Consider the following 20,156-nt stretch of genomic DNA (forward strand, 5'->3'; position numbering starts at 1 on the left):
GTGAGTAATACCAAGAACCAAGAGAGTTTCATCCTAATTTTTTAGTTAAATCCTGTTCTTTATTGAACGGTGTGACCCTTTGAGGAGTCATTAGCTCTACATCTATGAAGACCAGGGAACAGCTGTGAACTCTGGGCTGATGCTAGCCCAAACTCCAGCACAGTTCCTAGTCAGAAGCAGGATTCTACTCTATGGCACATGACAAAATTCTCCACCTGCAGTGAATTTAAAAAAAAAAAAAAAGGTCCCATTTTGATGCCATCACCAGCATTTTCTTGCAGAAGTTCCAATGGATGATACTAGCGGTGGTGAGATTGAGAGCAGCATTATTTATGCAGAAATCTAAGTGGATGTGGTAATGAAAATAATTACCTTTCTTTTAGTGTAAAGCAAGGCTCCTCTCTTCATTGTAGCCTTAATTTTGAAAGGAAAGGAAGTTAATTTTAATTAATAAAAGTTAATGCTACTAATTAAACATTTGTTCTATTTTCACATGCACACACAAATCTGCCTAAAGATATAACTAGCTCTGCTGAGGGTATAACAAAAGCTTTGTTTTGCTACATAGAGAGTACAAATGTCACAGGAATTAAACTCAGATTGGCCAAGATACCTAGTCCATATTCTTGAGTAAATCCAAATTTGTTTTTAAGGATTACACAATCCAGGAATAAAATTTATTTTTATTAATAAAATTTGATGTAATATTTCTTTAAATTTATAACACCCTTTACATTTATAACACCTATAGAAATTGCGGAGTCTCGCTCTTCCGCCCAGGCCGGACTGCAGTGGCTGTATCTTGGCTCACTGCAAGCTCCACCTCCCGGGTTCACGCCATTCTCCCGCCTTAGCCTCCTCCGGAGTAGCTGGGACTACAGGCGCCCGCGACCGCGCCTGGCTAATTTTTTGTATTTTTAGTACAGACGGGTTTTCACCGTGTTAGCCAGGATGATCTCCATCTCCTGACCTCGTGATCGGCCCGCCTCAGCCTCCCAAAGTGCTGGGATTACAGGCGTGAGCCACCGCGCCTGGCCTATTTTAATAATTTTTAAACATCATTTTTTCTAAGTTTATTCTTCTAGATTATCTAATTTTAATCTCCCAGCAACTCTAAAGAGAAAGTGATTTTTTTTTCTTATTAATGAGCTGAGCTCTGGAGAGATTTAGATGCATGGCTCTTATTAAACACATTGATAATGATAATAGCTTAAGCTCTGTCTCAACATCCCCTACTATAGAACAGGTACAATGAGTACTTATGATGCTGCCAAACGTGAGTCAGGAAATAAAAAGATTGCAGAGCTGTAGGGGCTTATAAATATCTGTCTAGAAGGAATGGTAGAGCGTTCATTTGCCTTACAGTATCCACACACCAAGAGAAAGGGGCATTCTGCCTCACTTGCTCACATTGGCTGAGATCTAAGACCATAAGGAACATTTAGAACATCAAAAATATGTATCAACAATCCAATAAAATAGATCAGATCATATGTAAATGAGTAGTTTGTATTTGTATGTCCATATATCATTTATATAAATACATATACATGCAAGAGAGATATCATTGAATTCAGTCTACATGATAATCAATGTCAAATCAGAGATGGCCTATGGATTAAGTTCGTGAAACAAATAAATATATATTCCTATGTATTAGGAATATGACACTGTTTCAGTCACATGAGGTGAAATACATTGCTAATTTAATTCATTTTAGATTACCTCAGAGGGAGAAGAGGGAAAGTAACTCGGCAAACACTAAGGAGCCTTGGAATTATTCAGCTAAAAGGATCCCTTAAGACATAAGACCATTAAACAGCTCCTGAAAAACTTATTTCCTGTATGAATATTCCTATAATTTGCTCATTCAAAATAACTGGCATTAATTCGAAAATATCTCTGAAATAGTGTTTTTTTTGAAGCATTAAGATAGAAGTTTGGGGCTTTAGTGTCATAATTCTTTGTTTTTTTGGGTGGGGGGTTTTACTGCAAGTGCAGATTTGGGGCAGGTAGAGTGGGGACCTGGTTTTGTTTTACCTTCAGTGGTATCCTCCATTAATATTAACTTTTCAGGACAAAGTTATCACTTTACCCCCTTGTTATTATGAAGTTCACTTCCATAAAATTCACTATTGTCTGTGTTTGCACTTATCCAAAAGGATTGTTTTGGTAGGTAGTCTGCTTCTTCCTTCATTTAAACAGGGATAGCTAAGAAGGCTGAGATGTTATAAAACTAGAGCACACTTGCAAAATATTTGTGCAGCAGGAACTTTTCTTTATATTATCACGAGGTATCCAATGGATGGACCTGAAATATTTCTCTTTCATTAACAGATTTTTCCGTCCTGTTTCCTCATAATTAGCTTCTTAGTGCCAATAGAATTTGAATACTATCCAGAAATCTGAAAATAAGTCACATATTTGGGGGTTTGTTCTATGGTTCTTACCTTGTAACTATTCTTGAGGAAGATACTGGATTTACTGTGTACATGTGTGCACACATGTGTGTGTGCGTGCCAATAAAACTATGAACACCTTTTTTCTTTTTAAACAGCTTTACTGAGACATAATTCCCATACCACTAATTCACAATGAATTGTAAAATGCACAACTCAATGGTTTTTAGCATATTGCAGATATTTGTAAACATCACCAGTCAATTTTAAAATATTTTCATCACATGAAAAAGAAACTCCTAATCCTACTACTTTGGGAGGCCAAGGCGAGTGGATCACTTGAGGTCAGGAGTTCAAGACCAGCCTGGCCAACATGGCAAAACCCTATCTCTACTAAAAATACAAAAATTAGCTGGGCATGATGGCACATGCCTGTAGTCCCAGCTACTCAGGAGACTGAGGCAGGAGAATCCCTTGAACCTAGGAGATGGGGCTGCAGTGAGCTGAGATCCTGCCACTGCACTCCAGTCTATGCAACAGAGTGTGACTCCGTCTCAGAAAAAACAAAAACCGAACAAACAAAAAATACCAAAATTAGCTGGGCATGGTGGTGCATGCCTGTAATCCCAGTTACTCAGGAAGCTGAGGCGGGAGAATCACTTGAACCTGGGAGGTGAAGGTTGCAGTGAGCCGAGATCGTGCCACTGCACTCCACGCTGCAGGACAGAGCAAGACTCTGTCTCAAAAAAAAAAAAAAAAAAAAAAAAGAAGAAAAAGAAACTCCATACTCTTTAGATCTCACTCCCTATCCACCCATACTCTCTCCAGCCCTAAGTGATCACTAATGTACTTTCTGCCTGTACAGATTTCTCTATTCTGGACTTTCATATGAATGGAATAATATATTTGTGACTGGCTTCTTTCACTCAGCACAATGTTTCAAGTTTTGTCTAAGTTGTAGCATATATCAGTATTTCATTCATTTGCATGGCTGAATATTCCATTACATGAATATACTACATTTTGTTTATTCATTTGTCTACAGCAGGACAGTTTTGACCTTTTGACTATTTTGAATAATGCTGCTACAGACATTTGTGTACAAGTTTTTGTGTAGACATAGGTTTTTATTTCTCTTGGATATAGACCTAGGAGTGGAATTGTTGGGTCATATGGTAGCTCTATGTTTAATCGTTTAAGGAACTTTCAGACTGTTTTCCAAAGTGGTTGCACCATTTTACATTCCCACCAGCAGTTTCCACCACCAATTTACATCCTCACCTGGGTTTACCTTTGGGCAATATTGCTTTGCCTAGGATGACAGAATAGAATGACAGAAAGGTAACAGCCCAGTGACACAGTGGAGATCACACCAGCCCTAGACTGCCTACCTTCCAATTTCAGTGAGAAAAAATAAAGCCCTATTTCATTTAATCCACCTTTATTCCAAGTCTCTGTTAGTAGCTTAACACAAATCCAACTCTTGTGGTCCTATTAGCATATCTTGAATCCGGGAAGCTCTTGAAAAAATTATTGAATTGAATATGTAAAGATTTTTTTCATAGAAAATTTTGTCATCCTGTTGTACACTGGAAAACGCACCTTATTTCTCTCCTAATTTCTGATCCCATCATTCAATAGCCATTCTCCTTAGAAACTGTTTCGGGTTCTCACTAGCACCTTACTGGTGTTCAGCAAGATGGAAACAACTGGTTATTCAGAAACAAATGCAAGTGTTATTGATGGAGCCATTTTATTTAAGGGGAAGGAAAAGTACTCATTGTGGTAATGGAGAATGAGCAGGAGTTGTCTATTATTTCCTTTCTCAAATATTATCCTAAGTGTTAGGACAATAATTAGAATGAAGAAAAATCATTTAAAGTTTTCTCCTAAACTCTCCAGGAGCCCAAAGAATTTCAGTGCCATGTTGACTACATAATGCTTTTATCATGTATTTGTTCTCTTTTAGATACTGCTTTTGAAGCTACTTTTAGCCTTTGTAACAGGTTAGACTCACAGTCAACAGTTTTCACCTTGGAATTCAGAAAGCATAAAAGAAAACTGTGTAATCAGTTGCAGCTCAGCTGTCCCCGTTTTTTCCCTTCATGCTTTTGTTCCAATCATCTGCATTTTGAGGGGATACTTTGAACACACACAACCTCCCATTCTACTGGCTGTTTTGTAACAGATTTAAATATTTGCCCCAGAGCCAGTCTTTGACCAATGGGGCTTCTGATTAAGTTTTCATGTAACTGGTAAATCACTAGTGGTAGAAAGGAGAACATTATAGAGTCAGGAAAAACTTTTTTCAAGTGATTTAGTCCTTTCTCAATGCTTCAATTAACTGATGATATGCTCAGTCAACATTTATTGAGCACCTATGATGTTCATTACGGCACTTCATTCTGTTAAAGAATAATAATCTCTTTATCCTTTTAACTCCCGATAATAGATTTTTACACATAAATTTACAGTTCTTGGAATCAATGTATCTTAAAATATCTTAATCTTTCTTTTGTAAGGAAGACTTTCTCATTTTAAAGGCTTTGGGTTTTTTTTCTTACATAGAGCAAAATCACTTGGCTTGCGCTGTTAACAGGTTAGTTTGAATGTTTTTTATAAAAGCCAAATATATATAAGCAATGCTTTTCTCTCTGAAAATTTCTCCTGAATCTTAGCTTTTCAACAATTTACTATTTTGTAGACCACATTCATGATTTGTTTACTCATACACACTTACTAAGGAGCTGTTTACTCAGCTCCAAAATTTGTGTTAAGACTAGGACAGGCTCAAATCTATGACAAACAGAATCCCCAAAGAATAACTTTAAAGGTTACGTAAATTTCTGGAGCTATGCTATCTTATTATCTTTCTATTAAAATGTCAACATATTCTATACTTTTTCTCCATCCATTCTGGCAAGACACCATGCTATCTTGAGATTAAGCTAAGTCTCCTGGTTCAGATTCAAATCCCTGCTCAATAATCTCTTTATGGCACTCTGGGCAGTGTCTTCATCTGTGAAATCTGGATAATGATTTTATCTACAGTATTGGGTTGCTGTAAGGATTAAATATAAAGTATACAGCATGTGCCGGACATAGAGCTAGCACTCCATCCATGTTAGCGCAGGATTTCAGATTTGTCCGCATCATTACTCAAGAACTATCATTCAGCCCTTTTAAATTGTTTCAGTGACGACTGAACGAACTTATTTATAAATATATAACATAACCAGGGATGAAGTCATACTACATTGAGGTTTCATTTCCACATAGATAATATTAGGAAGCAGCTATGCCAACACTTTTTCTTCCTGTGATCTGTATACTGCAAGGTCTCTAGAAACAATGGTTTGGTTCTTTCCTGGTGACAAAGGATAAGAGAAGATGAAACTGCTATAAATGGCAATAACTTAAAAATAAAAGATACAGAAATATATGGAAATGAAAAATATATACCTATACATACACAGCTGTTTTTAAAACATGGCCTTTATTCTTGAAGCTCATACTTGATTTCCAGGTACAGCAGGCCTCTGTAACTTTTCTTGGCATTGAAGTCATGAAGTCTCCTGTCCTCTAAAGCTACAGAAATTTAACCTGGAAGCAAGCAGCAGGCACTACGCACAGCACAGAGGGAACCCTGGGGTGTACGCTGTGGCTCCCACCTGTCCGCCAGGTCATTGTGACGCAAACGCTATGGCCACGTGGAACACCTGCCGGAGAGCAGGGGCGGGGTCACTCTGGGCGGCGGATCCGAGCGGGGGATACCCCAGGAGATGGGGGTCGAGGAGAGACCCCGGGGAGTAGAGAGAGAAAAACTCACTCCCCGAGTCCCCGACCCACCCCAAGCAAGGTGAGGTCAACGCCACCCACCTCCCCCTGGTCACTCTGGGAGGGGTCGCCCCGGCGGGCGTCTGCTGGAGGGTAGAAGCGGGGAAGGGAGGCAGCGGCGGCGCCCAGGCGGCGGTAGGTAGCCGGGCGGCGAGGGCGCCCGCACCCCCCGGCCGCTGCGCTGCGCTGCGCTGCGGTGCGCACGGGCTCCGCCGGTTGCTATTCCGGCTGGTGGCGGCCGCCGCAGGAAGGGCCGGTTCCTGCGCTCCCCCCGCCCCTTTCCCTCGCCTTCGGCTGACGCTGACGTCGGATGAGTGTTCCGGAGGGACGCTCCGACCGCGGCCGGGAGGCTCCTGGGGGCCGGGGCTCCGAGGTACCTGCCCTCCGGGGTCGGGGCGGGGGCGCGCCGGGCGGGCTGCAGGAGGCAGCAGGAGACGCCCGGCAGCCGGGACGGTCGGAGACGCCTGGTAGGAGCTGCCTTCTCTGCCCTCCGCGGGCGGCGCGTGATAGGCGGGTCGCCTCCTCGGGTCCCGGATCCCGGTGCGGGAACTGCATCAGCCCCTTCTCCTCCCCTCCTCCCTCCGGCCTGGGAAGGTCTGGAGGATGCGCGCGCCATGAGAGCGTGCGTCAGCCCCGGGGGAGCGGTAGGGAAGCGTTCCGCGCTCCGGCCCCAGCGCTGGGAGCACCGGCACCCACGCCAGCCCACCCCACCCACTCCGCGCCTCGCCTTCCCGGCAGCTCCGGCCCCAGGACCCCGAGCTCCCTGGTGGGCAGGGACTTGCGTCCAGGGTTGACTTGTTGACAAGTTCACCTGCCGCGGCGCCTAGTGTGTGCTTTTTCTCTTCCCCCCGTGGCCCGTTTTTTGGCAGGGGCGGCAGAGAGCATATGGGTACCTCTTTATAACCACTAGTGCCAGGAGGCCCGAGCTTGGTCCCCCGGGGGCGAGGTGCTCAGCAGTCTCGGACTAGACGGGGCGAGAACCCCTAAGCAACCCCGGTTCCAGCAAACCCTGGCGCGCCCGTTTCCTTTGGGTGCTGCTGACTCCGCCTTTCCTGCTCCGGGGCTATTGCAGCTCCTGCTTCCTCTAGAAACGAACATATCCTGTTGTTATGTCTGCCTTTCCCCCAGAGCGGCTCTCCATGAACCTTTCCCACTGTCTTTTTACTTGTAGTGCCCCCAAAGCACCTGAGCTCTTTGGGGTCTTAAAAGTATCACGCCCTTATTCTGGCGAAGGGCATTAACTGCCTGGTTGGGGAGAGTTAGTTTGGAAAGAATCGCGTTCTCTTCATTTAGATGGCATTTAAAAAATTAGCGCAAGAAAGGGTTTTGTTCATGAATCTTAGTAACTGAGATCTGGTAACTGTATAAAAATTATCAAGGCCTGGAAAATATGTCACCAGCTTGCTTGGGAGTGATACTGAATGTAGGAAGAAAGACACATAAGGCATTCATTGGCCATTAAGGTCCTATAAAATATGACTCATCGCAAACATGTTTTTGTCCATACATTTCAGTGAAGTCTCTTCAGAAAATCTCAAATTGGTTTCTGTGGCCCTCTGGTTTGCATCTGAGATCTGAACTGTTCTGGGGTTAGGGAGTGAAATAAGAAATGCTTAGTTTGAAATCTAGGCTCCCGATGCAATTTCATACCCCCTATTTAAAACACACTCTCTAAAAATGCTTTTAAGTAAGTTTTCAAACCAAAGATATCTTTTTAGATTTCAGTCTTTATTTTTGAAACACCTTTTGTAGAGAATACCACAGGGACAAAATCCATTTATAATCCTGAATAGCTCAAATATCACTCTTTGGTTTTATACTAATACTGTACATACATCTTAATTGTAAGAGATGTTGCTTTCTAATTGTTTCTGTTTGTATTACAAAGGGAAATAATTGTACTGTTTATAAAGATGAATCTTTAGAAAACGTAACAGTTAAGCTACAGAGAGCTATTTGTGGAGAGACCTGATGTTAAAAAAACGTTAACCCTGTATCCTCCACCCGTGGATCATTGAGTGCTAAAGACGCTGGATGGTAATTGCCTGGGTGGTTTATTTTGTAACTATTTTCTCCCATTTGGAACACCTGAGTATCTGATTGCTTTCTCTACGCATCTTTACCGCAGTGCGTCTCTCCACATCAACCTCATGAAAAGTATAGAAAATTTTATTACTCAGAGCCTTCAAAATCACTACATTTTCAAGGTATTTGACTAAATAGTGCATTTTTTTCAGGTGCAAGCAGCATTAGCGGTATGGAGGTCTGGCAACTATGCCATAACATAGAAGGATAAACCTGTGTTTGGTATGAACTTTTAAGATTACAGAAACCTCATACGAGAGAGGGAGAAAGTTAACAGGCCACAAGGGTCAGGATGAATTTTTCCTCTTGGTTGAGCCTGAGGGTAGGTGGCAGTGTTTATAATCAGCACGCTGGTCACTAGTGTCCTTTTTTCCCATCTGCATTACTAGATTTATGGGAACCATTAATAAGGATGCTATCTGCATGTTTTTGTCAATGAGGCAACATAGATCACTAATGAACCTTATCCCCCAACCCCACCACCATTCACAATCTGCCTCAGCAGAACTTTAAACTCAAAAAACACTTTTCCACCGCTTTTTTCTTGATTCCCAAGCTGACGCATTTCGTATCACAATCATATCTAACACTCTGAAGGAGTGCGGAGGACTCATGGGCTTTGGATCCTGATGGAGCAAATTCAGAATCCCTGCGGTAACACCTAACTAGCCGTGTGACCTTGACCAAGTTACTTAAGTCACCATTTCCTTATCTACAGAACAGGAATATCCACCTTTTTAGGGGCAGGGTGGAGATTAGAGATAATGTATATAAAATGCTTTGCATGCTTTTCAATAGGACTCAGTAGTAATAAATTATTCTTTCACATGCTAAACATATGCTATCCATATCTAAAAAGAATGCTGCTGCTTCACCTGTGATAGGAAGTGTATTTCAATTTGGTTTTGAGTAGTTCAAGTAATTTTGTACCAATACTAAGACCCTGGGCTTTATGGAAAACACTCTCTGAAGTTGGGGGGTGCAATCAGAAACAAAACAAATCTAATTTGTTCCAGTGGGGATAGAGCTTCCAAGCCCCTGTCACTCAAACGTGGTCCATGGACCGGTAGCATGTGGCCTCCCCTGGGAGCTTATTAGAAATGCAAAATCTTAGCCTGCCTGCTGCTCTCTTCCAGACCCACTGAATTCAAATCACCATTTTAAGAAGATCCCCCATGTGTATGTTAACATTTGAGAAGCACTGCTGTAACCTGTTATTTCTCAAACTTTAGTGTCCCAGAGAATCATTTGGGGGCTTGTTATAATAAATGTGGATTCCCAGTCAAGCTTCCTTCATCTGCTGTTAAGCAACATCTCAGGTAGCTCTGATCCCTAGGGTCTCCCACAGACTGTCCGGCACACTGCTCTAAAATGAGCCTCTGTCCTCTTCCTTCACAAAGCACTTTGGCAAGTATGATCTTATGTGATATTCAACCCCCTTTGAGGTAAGTAGGTATCATAATCTCCATCTGTCTGATAAGGACTGCAGGCATGATTTGCCCTGGATAGTTGCATATGGTAGAACTGCCTTGGAGCCTCTCAAAATCCTAGCTGACCACGCTTTCACTATTCTAGCAATTTACTATTTAGTATTCTAGCATCAAATTAACATAGTTTTTGTTTTTTGACCTGTAAGTAATTTTCACAAATAACTAATGAATCTCTCCAGGACAGGGAAGACTACGTGTGATCGGGCATTTTACACCTGTTTTTATAACAAAGCCTGCCTACTATGTGACTGTAGGCCAGTTGCTTAAGATAACTGATCTTAAGCTTCTTCGTGAAAGGAATATAAATCATTATGTCAACTTGGCAGTACTGTGAGGATACTCAGTGATATGGGTGAAGCATACACCCCAGTGTCTGAGAAGTGGCAGTTCCTCAATTAGTGGTAACTGCTTGTCCCAGTGTAAACCTAGTGAGCTAGAATGAGTTCATGAAAAGGTGGGGAAATGATGGCCTGCATCACTCATGATGGGAATCATCTGTCTCTCTTGCTAAGTCAGATGACATCATCAGGCCATTGACCAAATCAGAGAAGTGGGATGACTTAGTATTGAATAAGCATTGATTGTATATGTGCCATGAGCTACACACGGCGCTAAACGCTCGGAATCCCAAGACTCAGACCCCACCATGCTCTGGAGGAGCCTACAGCTGAGTAAAAGAGGGAAAGAGAGGAGCCAACTAACCAATTGCCTTTCAGGGAAAGCAGGGAGGAGATAGAGACACATGTGGTAATGCAGCCCAGGGTGGGGGGCATCGCAGCCCAGCAGGAGAGAGGGCAGAGAAAACCTGAGATGCTTCATGGAGGAGATTGCCCTTGAGTTGAGCGTTAAACAACCAGTAGGAATTCAGCAGGTAAATAAGGGTTGGGAGTGGGGAGAAAGAGCGTTCCCCACTCCCAGCCATGTGTATGTGTGTACAAAAGTCAACAAGTAAGGGAGAGAATACTAATACAAATAGTCCTCGTGTCTGGAGCCCAGTGTCTATGTGTGTCCCTTGCTAGCTGAGTGGCCTTGGACAAGTTTGGTCATCTGTGATTCAGGAGGATTAGATGCACTAATTAGTGTAAGCACAGGACTGATTCCAAATATTTGTTGCATGGTTGTGGAGGTGGTGGAGGTATTAGTAGAAAATAGGGGACTAATATTAAAAAGTCATTAGAATCAGAGAACATTGCAGAGTTCAATTTTAGAATACATTTAGCAGAAAATACATGAATTAAGAGAGGGTAACTGAATGCCATATAGTTCTGTGGAGTGGAAAATATGAGGTATATGTGTTCAGTGATGGACCACTGAATATATAGATAGTAGTCATTGTTAATTTTAAGAGTCTAGATTGGAGACTAGAAAGGTCCTCTGGTTCTAGGTAGTGAAAGTATTTGTACAAGAAGTGACTCTTAAGTATTGCAACAATGTTCCAAGAGTATACATATTGAAATCCATCTCTTACCATCATCATGATCACACTCACTCCCACATCTCTGTTCCCAGAACAGGGCATAGACATCAATGTCTGAAACCTGATAGTACCTAGGAAAAAATCCAGCCTTCTCTGTGATGTTTCCAGGGTACAGCATTCTAAGCCAGAGACCAAGAAGCTGATTTTTATAAATAGTGCCTCTCTCCTTAGTCACAGGAACCCTGACAACCATCAAGGAAGAAGTCAATCAGCAATTGCAGGTTTTGTTGTGCACAGTAGCACTATATTGGCAGTGGATTTGGGACTAACCCAGCACCTAAGCCTGTGAATGGGGGAGATTGTTTTTATTGAAACATAGGCCCATTAATCAACTTCCTTTCATCCAAGAGTAGAGCAGAGTAGTTAAAAACAAGAGCTCAGAAATCAAAAGTAAACTTGTGTTTACCAGTTGTTGACTTTGGGTAAACTACTTCATCCTTCTAAACTTTGTTTCTCACTTGCAAAATGGGTTGATATCCCCTTCATAATGTGTGGCGATGACATAATGATGTTAATTGCTTCACACATGTAAAGTGCTTGGTGAGTGGTAGCACATAATTATTGCCCCTTGCCCAGCACATATTTACTGAATGCCTACTGTGCTCCAGGGGCCATGCTTGGTGCTAAGGAGGCAAAGATGAACTTGAGGGTCCCTGTACTCATGGGACCTACAGTCTAGTGCAGGAGATACAGATGTAATTAGCTCCTTAAAGGAGAGTACAGGAGTGCAGTGGCACCACCAGTATGGAGCAGTTAATTCTTCAGTGGGGAGGACTGGAGTGCAAGACCCCTGGGGAGAGGGATAGAGAAGAGGTGTTGAGTTGGGAAGACTTCACTGAAGAGGCAACATTTGAGGAGAGTCTTGATGTAAGTTCTAAGTTAGTCAATCAGACAAAGGAGGGGAGGGCATTCCAAGTGGAAAGAATCATCTCAAGGCCTTGAAGTGCATAGTATATTCAGGGAAGCTCAAGCGTTCTGACATGTGCAGAGGCAATAGTTCTTTTGGAGGGTGGGGAGGGGAGTAAGATTTGCGGGGAAGGGAGCCAGGATGTGAAGGGGCCTGTGTTTTTTCCAAAAATGTTTGGAATTTCTCTAGTGGCAAGAGAAAGCAATTAAAACATTTTCAGTAGGAGAGTGGAATAATTAGATTTGCATCATATAGTGATAGGTTGGGCAGTGTTGCAAAGATTGGAATGGACAGGTACATGGATAGTGTTGCCTCTTAAGCCTAAACTGTCATAGCTATGAAGATAGAAAAGATAAGATGCATTCAATCGCTTTTTAAGAGGTAGAATGGAGAGAATGTGGAGACTGGCTGCAAAAGATGAAAGAGGCTGGGTGTGGTGGCTCATGTCTGTAATCCTAGCACTTTGGGAGGCCAAGACAAGAGGATTGCTTGAACTCAAGTGTTTGAGACCAGCCTGGGCAATATAGTGAGACCTCATCTCTACCAAAAATTTAAAAAGTTAGTTGGGTATGGTGGTATGTACCTGTAGTCCCAGCTACTTGGTAGGGTAAGTAACAGGATCGCTTGAGCCCAGCAGGTCAAGGCTGCAGTGAGGCATGATTGTGCCACTGCCCTCCAGCCTGAGCAACAGAGCAAGACCCTGTCAAAAAAAAAGAAAAAAGAAAGAGAAAGAAGTGAGGTTTTCAACTTAGGCCATTCAGTAGATTTAGTGCTGGTAATTAACATAGGGACCACAGGAAGAAGAATAATTTGGGAGTGCAGATGGAAAGAGGAGTTTAGTTTTAGATGTACTAAATTTGAAGTGCCTGTGGAACAATCCAGGTGAAGATTACCATCAGGAGGTGGAAATGTGGATCTGGTGCCCTGGAGAGGTGTGCGATTTTGGAAGTTGTTGGCATACAGCTGGCAGTGGAAGCCATGGAAGTGGCCTCACCTAATGAGAAATCAGCTAATGAGAGCAAGTAAAGTTCCAAGCTTGGAACGTTACAGGTACTGATATTTGAGATGCAGGCACAGAGGAAAAGAAGCCAGCAAAGAAAATTGAAAAGATAGAAAAGTGTGGAGAATATTTCCTGAAAAGTAGAGGAAGAGGAGCATTTCAAGAAGGGAAGATAACATGGTCAAAGGTCATGAGAAATGAGGACTTGAGTGGGGCCCATAGTGAAAGATATTCTCTGGGCTGGTGGAGAAGGGAACCAGAGAGCATGGGCTTAGAACTCTTGACTGTGAAGAGAAGGAAGAGGATGGGAACTGAGAAAGAGGTTGAAAAATGAGGCCTGAGGGTAGAAGCCAAGGGAGGTTGATTAACGTGAAAGAGAAGAGACAATAGATGGACTAAGGTGGGCAGGGGTAAGAGTGTAGGAGCTGTCCTTCCTAGGTAGAAGGAAGCGAACAGCAGGTTGTGGTCATGGTTCTGGATAGCTCCAAAGAAGTGAGCAGGGGTGCACAGAGAGTGGAAACTGTGACAGAAGGTGCCCAGCGCAGTGCCAAGGCCATGGTTCCCCGGGAGTGCATGAAGAGGGAGACTGCCTATCACCACCCTGCAGGGTTTTCTTCCACCCACTGCTCCCTGAAGGCCAGGAGCTAAGTGTCCTGGTGCCTAATCTGTTGACTCAGTGTTGCCATATGCAGCTTTGGCATCATTGTGAAGTATGTAAACATTGTGTTGTGTTTGTGCTAAGCCACTCCCCACTTTCTGCTTCCTGTTTCTCTCTTCTCTGCACTCCTAACCTGGAGCTCAGTGCCTTCATGCAACTTTCTGGGTTTTCTACCTGGGTCTGCCCTAGAGGGTACATGCCCAATATCCCTGTCTTTCCTGACCCCCATCAAAATAACCAGTCTTGTGCTTTATAAGCTCTCGGCTTTGCTGCTGTTTATTTCCTGAGAAAGTAGAGAGAACCTGAAAAAGGGATCTTTATTAGTTCTCAAATAACACCAACTGGATGACCCAGCAGAGGCAAGTGTGGTGCTGTTAGTTGGGTATATATGAACATATAGTGCTTTCTTCTGCTGCCTGCTTCCCTTTGCTGCTGACCTCTGAGATCCTTTTTTCCTCCTCCCTTCCACCGCCTGGACTGCCTGCATTCCCTGCTCCTAAGCCAGCCCAAGTTCAAACGTGATTTACCTGCTACAGCTTAACCAAGGAAAGTTCTGGAATATATGCCATTTCCAGGGAAAGGAGCTGTGGTGGTTTGTTTACAGGACCCGTGCACAGCATACACATTTTATAAACCACATATTGATGTCTGCATATTTCAGTCATTTAAGACTAATGAGACAAGGTTTACTCTGTGATTTGGGAAAGTTCCCCAAATTTCCTTCAGTTCCTTCAATGAAAAGAGGAGGGTGGACTAAATGATCTGTAAATTCTCTCCTCACTGTCAGCCAGGAGGTTCTGTGGAGTCATAACAAATTGCTTGATCACATCTTTTGGAGGCTTCAAATTATTAATTTAATCTTAAGAGAACTTTATAAACATTAGCATCTCCCTAATTATTCTGATGGCTGACATTATGCTTATGTGCAATTCCATGTAATTATAGTCCCCACATTCATACTGTTGTTCTTCCTTCACACTGTTATTAACCATTCATACCTTTCTATGTACATATGAATTAAAGTCATCCCTCCATATACACAGGGGATTGGTTCTAGGACCACCCTCAGCTACCAAAATCCACACATACTCAAGTCCTGCAGAGCCCTGCAGAACCCATGTATGTATATGAAAAGTTGACTCTCCATATACACAGGTTTCTCGTGCCAGGTTTCTCTCTTTATATTTAATTATAAGCAAAAAATATAATTAAATATAAAAATATGATTATAAAAAAATAGAAGATATATTTTCTATTTGCCTTTGGTTGAAAAAAATTGGTGTATAGGTGGACCCATGCAGTCCAAACCCATTTTCTTTAAGGGTCAGCTATATATATTTCTGATTTAGAAATATATGTATACATTTTACATTTGTGGATACATATTGTATGTATTACATCATATTGTCCTTATATTTTTACTTCTGATGGTCTTATAGTAGCCCACCACTTCACTTACTATTCACATAAATCCGATTTGAAACAAATAGTACATTGTCCACACAGATTTGGACCTTTTTAAACTTGTAAAAATATGGAGTACAATCATTTTGTAGGTTATTTCAAAAGAAGATATATATGATTTTATTTTTGTAATGACATCTCTGACAGAATGTCCGAGATTCTGGGCAGAAGTAACTGTTTAAGGGTATTTGTAACTAGTACAGAATATTGGTGACCTAAGTTATGGAATTAATTTCTAGCTCTTTTTTGATTTGTTTCATGCCTTAGACTGAGGCTCTCCAACAAAAATATAACAGCAGCCTTATATATAATTTAAAACATTCTAGTAGTAAAATATTTTTAGCTTAAAAACTAAAAAGAAATAAGGTAGGGGCTGTGGTGTGTGCCATGCTTATAATTCCAGCCACTCAGGAGGCTGAGGTGGGAGGATTGTTTGAGCCTAGGAGTTCAAGACCAGCCTGGGCAACACAGTAAGACCCTGTCTCAAAACAAATGAAAACTAAAAAGAAACAGCTTAAATTAAATTGATAATTTATTTGATCTAACCCAAAATATTCAAAATATTGTTTCAACATAAAATATAAAAAAGTAATATATAAATAAGCAAAAAATATAATTAAATATAAAGCAGAATATATAATATACATATATAAATATGTAATATATAAATGTAGTTATATAAAATTTAGATATATACAATATATAAACATGAAATAATTGTTATAACTATATAGATTTATTAATGAGACATTTTAATTTTTTGTTACTGAGTCTTCAAAATCCAGTGCGAATTTTACATTTAGAGCACATCTGAATTCATACCAGCCATATCTCAAGTGCTCATATTACATGTGGCTAGTGTCTGCTATATTGGACTGCATAGTCTTAGATGATAAAGTTAATTTATCTGAGGTTATTCTTCCATAAAAAGAAAATTTAAGTTGGTGCAATTAAAGTAAGATTTGTAAGAGCCTTCCAAGTTTTATAATTTGATCCCAATAAAATATAAGGATAACATTTAGACCTATCATTTAATAATGTTCTTTGCTGACATCGAAGGGTGTAGTATTCCTTTACAGAACTTGATCGAGACTTTTATCTGATTAGGGTGTTCCTTCATTCTTCACCTTTTGAAGTTAAGCTTTTAGAGAAAATGCCACTATAAATACAGAGTAAAATCTGTATGTGAAATTTGATTTGATATTTGAAAGTTATATAAACCAAACTAAATAAAATCAAAGGTGAATATAATTTATACTGCAAACTTTTAAAATGACTTTTTTCTTTAGCAGAGGCAACCCATTTGTTCTGTTTCTAGTGTTGTTTTATATTATATATTTTTATCTTTCTAGATTTCTTTTAGATTTGTTGTTTGCAAATACCTACCTCTTTGTTATTACTGCCATGATTTTTGGTGTAGCACAAAATTCACCATTGATTATCCTTTGAAAGGAGGGCTTTAAGCAAAAGAAAGAGGAGCAAGACCTAGACCACACCTTTTGTGAGCAGTTTGAGTTTTCTGGTTTGTTTTTAATTTGTTTAACATGGATATAATATTTAAAAATTTTACAATAATATTAATGCTGAAGATGATGACATTTTAGAAAGTAGCTTGGCAATTTTATTTTGGTTTCTGTTATATTTGATATTTTCCTTTCAGAAACATCTCTTGGAATAGATGAAGAGACAGAGGAGAGCACCAAATTGTTAATTGGCTGATGAATGTTTTATTCCCAGCATTCCTCTATGTGAACTTGACCTTTAACCTGATCTTGGACAAGTCATCCCTATTTTTAGAACCCCAATTTTTTAATCATTGAAAAGGATGTTGTGTTCATTATCTCTAAGCTTTATCTTAGATATAAATGTCTCTGAAAATAATTTAAATTAGTTTTATTATTTTTGTGACTGGGGGCATCCTAGATGGTCACTTGCCTAGTCTACTGTTTTACAGATGAGCAAAGTGAAGCCAGATTGCTGAAGTGATGACTAAGTGTGTGACATAGTCATGGATTTACCAGCTTTTATTTATATGAAGGAGCATATTGGCAAACCTTCAAAATACATACTTTAGGAATGTGATTTTAATAGTTTTAAGGAGTCATTAAACTTAATCATTGTATGTAACACCTGAGTTCTTTTGAAACGTAAATAAAACAATCATTTAAAAATATCTGGCTGGGCACAGTGGCTCATGCCTGTAATCCTGGCACTTTGGGAGTCCAAAGCTGGTGGATCGCTTGAGCTCAGGAGTTTGAGACTAGCCTTGGCTGGTATTTTACTAAAAATAAAAAAATTGGATGGGCGTATTGGCGAGTGCCTATAGTCCCAGCTACTGAAGAGGCTGAGGTGGGGGGGATCACTTGAGCCAAGGAGGTCAAGGCTACAGTGAGCTGTAATGTCACAATTGCACTCCAGCCTGGGCAACTGAGCAAGATCCTGTCTCAAAAAAAAAATTTCTTTAATAAAAGAAAATATCCTAAGACTTTAGTTCATTAACAGAAAATACAGATTTTAACAGTGGCTTGCATCTGTAGTGTTAAAATAAAAACTCACCTTTTAGCTACCTTGAATAAGATCACAATTCTGTTTTCCTCTTGGTAATATTTGCTGACTCACAAAATTAAAACATGATCCCATTTCACATTTACTTGTGAATTTATGAAATATCAAAAATCATTGCAGGAGGCACAAAACTGGAAACAGGATGCATTTAAAGTTGTGTAGTCACCCAGTCACCCAGGCTGGAGTGCAGTGAGGGGATCAGAGCTCACTGCAGCCTTGTGTGCAGTTGTGTGGAATGCTCAGGTAATCGTGTCCACATCAAAATCCGAAAGGACAAGCTGTATGGTATCTGAGAGGTAGGAAAAACACCCATAAAAACTCATCAAAATCATGTTACTTTAATTAATACTTAGCTTTTGAAAAGATGGAAGGCTAATTCAACTTCCCATCCTCCATGGGAATGCCCATTTCTCAACCACTTGAGAACAGGATTTGATGAGTCAAGATTTTAAAAATAATAATTAATATGGTTAATTATGCCTGGAGGAATTGTTCCAGTTTTTTTCACTGCTTCTACTGAAACTGTTTTAATATTTATACTCAAATACACTTCTCTCCATAAGAAATTGTAAAAATCATTATTGACATAAGAGGAAGTGACTAGAGACAAACATCTAGGAAAAATGATGAAAACATACTTTGCCCAAAAGAAATTCACAGACATCCAATTATTTTTTTACTTTAGTAGCTAAAACCTCTGACAAATCAGTATTTCCCCTGTTCATCAGGCAAGTGTAGGACCCCATGTGGGAGCCCTGGCTCTGAAGACGATCGGCTTTGTGCTCTCAGGCCCTGTTCCTCCCTGGATCACAAGTCCCATTTCAGAAGGAAGGGGTTTTGTTCAGTTCTTCCTCATCTCTTTCTAGGCTCTAAATTGTATGACTTCTGTTTTTTCTGAAGTTACACACCAGAGAAATAAACCCAAATACCTGCATCACTTCAGATCATTTGAAAAGAAATAGTCTAATAAACTGAGTAGGAGACACACATTTCCACTTCTCTGAAGAAAAGTTCACTACAATTGAGTTTTGTAAAATTATTGCATGATGTGTAAGTTTTAGTGTATGGATGAACAAAATATTGAAGACTGGTCATATTTCCAGATGAAACTGATCTCTGAAATAACAGGAAAATGGAATGAGGAAGAAGTTTTGTAAATTAGTACCATGCAATTGGAAGCTAAATCTGAGAGACATGTCACCAGCTTCCAATATTTGTGATGGATAGTCCAAAAACTAACTCCCTAACAAAGGCAGGACAGAACATGGTGCCCACCGAGTGTGAAATAAACAGCATTGAATGTCCACCCTCCAGTGGCTAGAGTATATCTAAATGCTGAAGGTGGCACATGGTGCTTCAGAGGCTGGTCCCTCTGTTTCCCCTGTTGCATGTCTTTAACATATAACGCACAACTGCTTACGGTTAGTTACACACACCACTGGCAGTTCTGCTGTGGAAGAATTTGTTCACTGCATTTCCTCTGCCTAGAATAATACTGCTTCCCTCCCCACCACACTTCCAGCCTTTGCCTCTCCAGCAATGACTAATTCTTAGAGACTCAGCCCAGAGGCTGTGTGGGAAGCCAGCATTGTGCCTCTGTTCTGTGTCCCTCAAACCCTGGCCCTTTCCTCTGCCATGGCATTTGGGCCCCATCACAGGCAGCGTGTAGCATCTTCTGATGGCAGATTCTTTTTTTCAGTTATATACAAATAGCCACAAAAGCCTGTGGCACATAGTGATTTATAATTTTACTGACGTTTGATTTTAAGGAATTACTCTGCATTTTACAAATGTAAAAAATCTATTGGTCAGGAGGTCTTACCATTTATATTCCATGAAGAAAGAAAAATGACTGACAGTTGACAAGGTAGTGACTCTAACACAGTAATGATAGAATGTGAACAGATTTGTACCTTAGATTCTATCGCATGTGGTGCTATGAAGCTGGTGTTTAGGAATGAGTGATTTCACTATGGGATGTTTCTAATGTACCACTTTGCACCCACATCATTGCAAGACTCTGTTCTGTTCTGAAAAGTATGTGTATTTTCATTTCTTTCGAGAGGTTGAGGGAGTGGTGGGCATCTTACTCTGTCGCCCAGGCTGGAGTGCAGTGGCACGATCTCAGCTCAATGCAACTTCCACCTCCCTGGCTCAAGCGATCCTCCCACCTCAGCCTCCTGAATAGCTGGGACCACAAGTGTGCACCACCACGCCCAGCTACTTTTTTGTATTTTTGGTAGAGATCGGGTTTCATCGTCTTGCCCAGGCTGG

General features: G+C 40.9%; 1 protein-coding gene across 14 annotated transcripts in view; it reads left to right on the forward strand.

Moving 5' to 3' along the window:
* Positions 1–6,116: 6,116 nt before the first annotated feature.
* Positions 6,117–20,156, forward strand: part of ICA1 (islet cell autoantigen 1) — a 151,422-nt gene continuing 137,382 nt past the window's right edge. For 4 of the 14 annotated variants that reach the window (XR_009215718.1, XR_009215724.1, XM_058446926.1 and 1 more), the window contains exon 1: positions 6,686–6,703. The gene's annotated coding sequence lies outside the window, so the exon portion shown is untranslated. Of the gene's footprint in view, positions 6,259–6,499; positions 6,610–6,685; positions 6,704–20,156 lie in introns of those variants that run through there. The other 10 variants (XM_058446910.1, XM_058446918.1, XM_032760583.2 and 7 more) reach the window with 7 other exon arrangements.

This window comes from Hylobates moloch, unplaced genomic scaffold, assembly GCF_009828535.3.
Source record: "Hylobates moloch isolate HMO894 unplaced genomic scaffold, HMol_V3 SCAFFOLD_1, whole genome shotgun sequence".
NCBI classification, from domain to species: Eukaryota; Metazoa; Chordata; class Mammalia; order Primates; family Hylobatidae; genus Hylobates; species Hylobates moloch.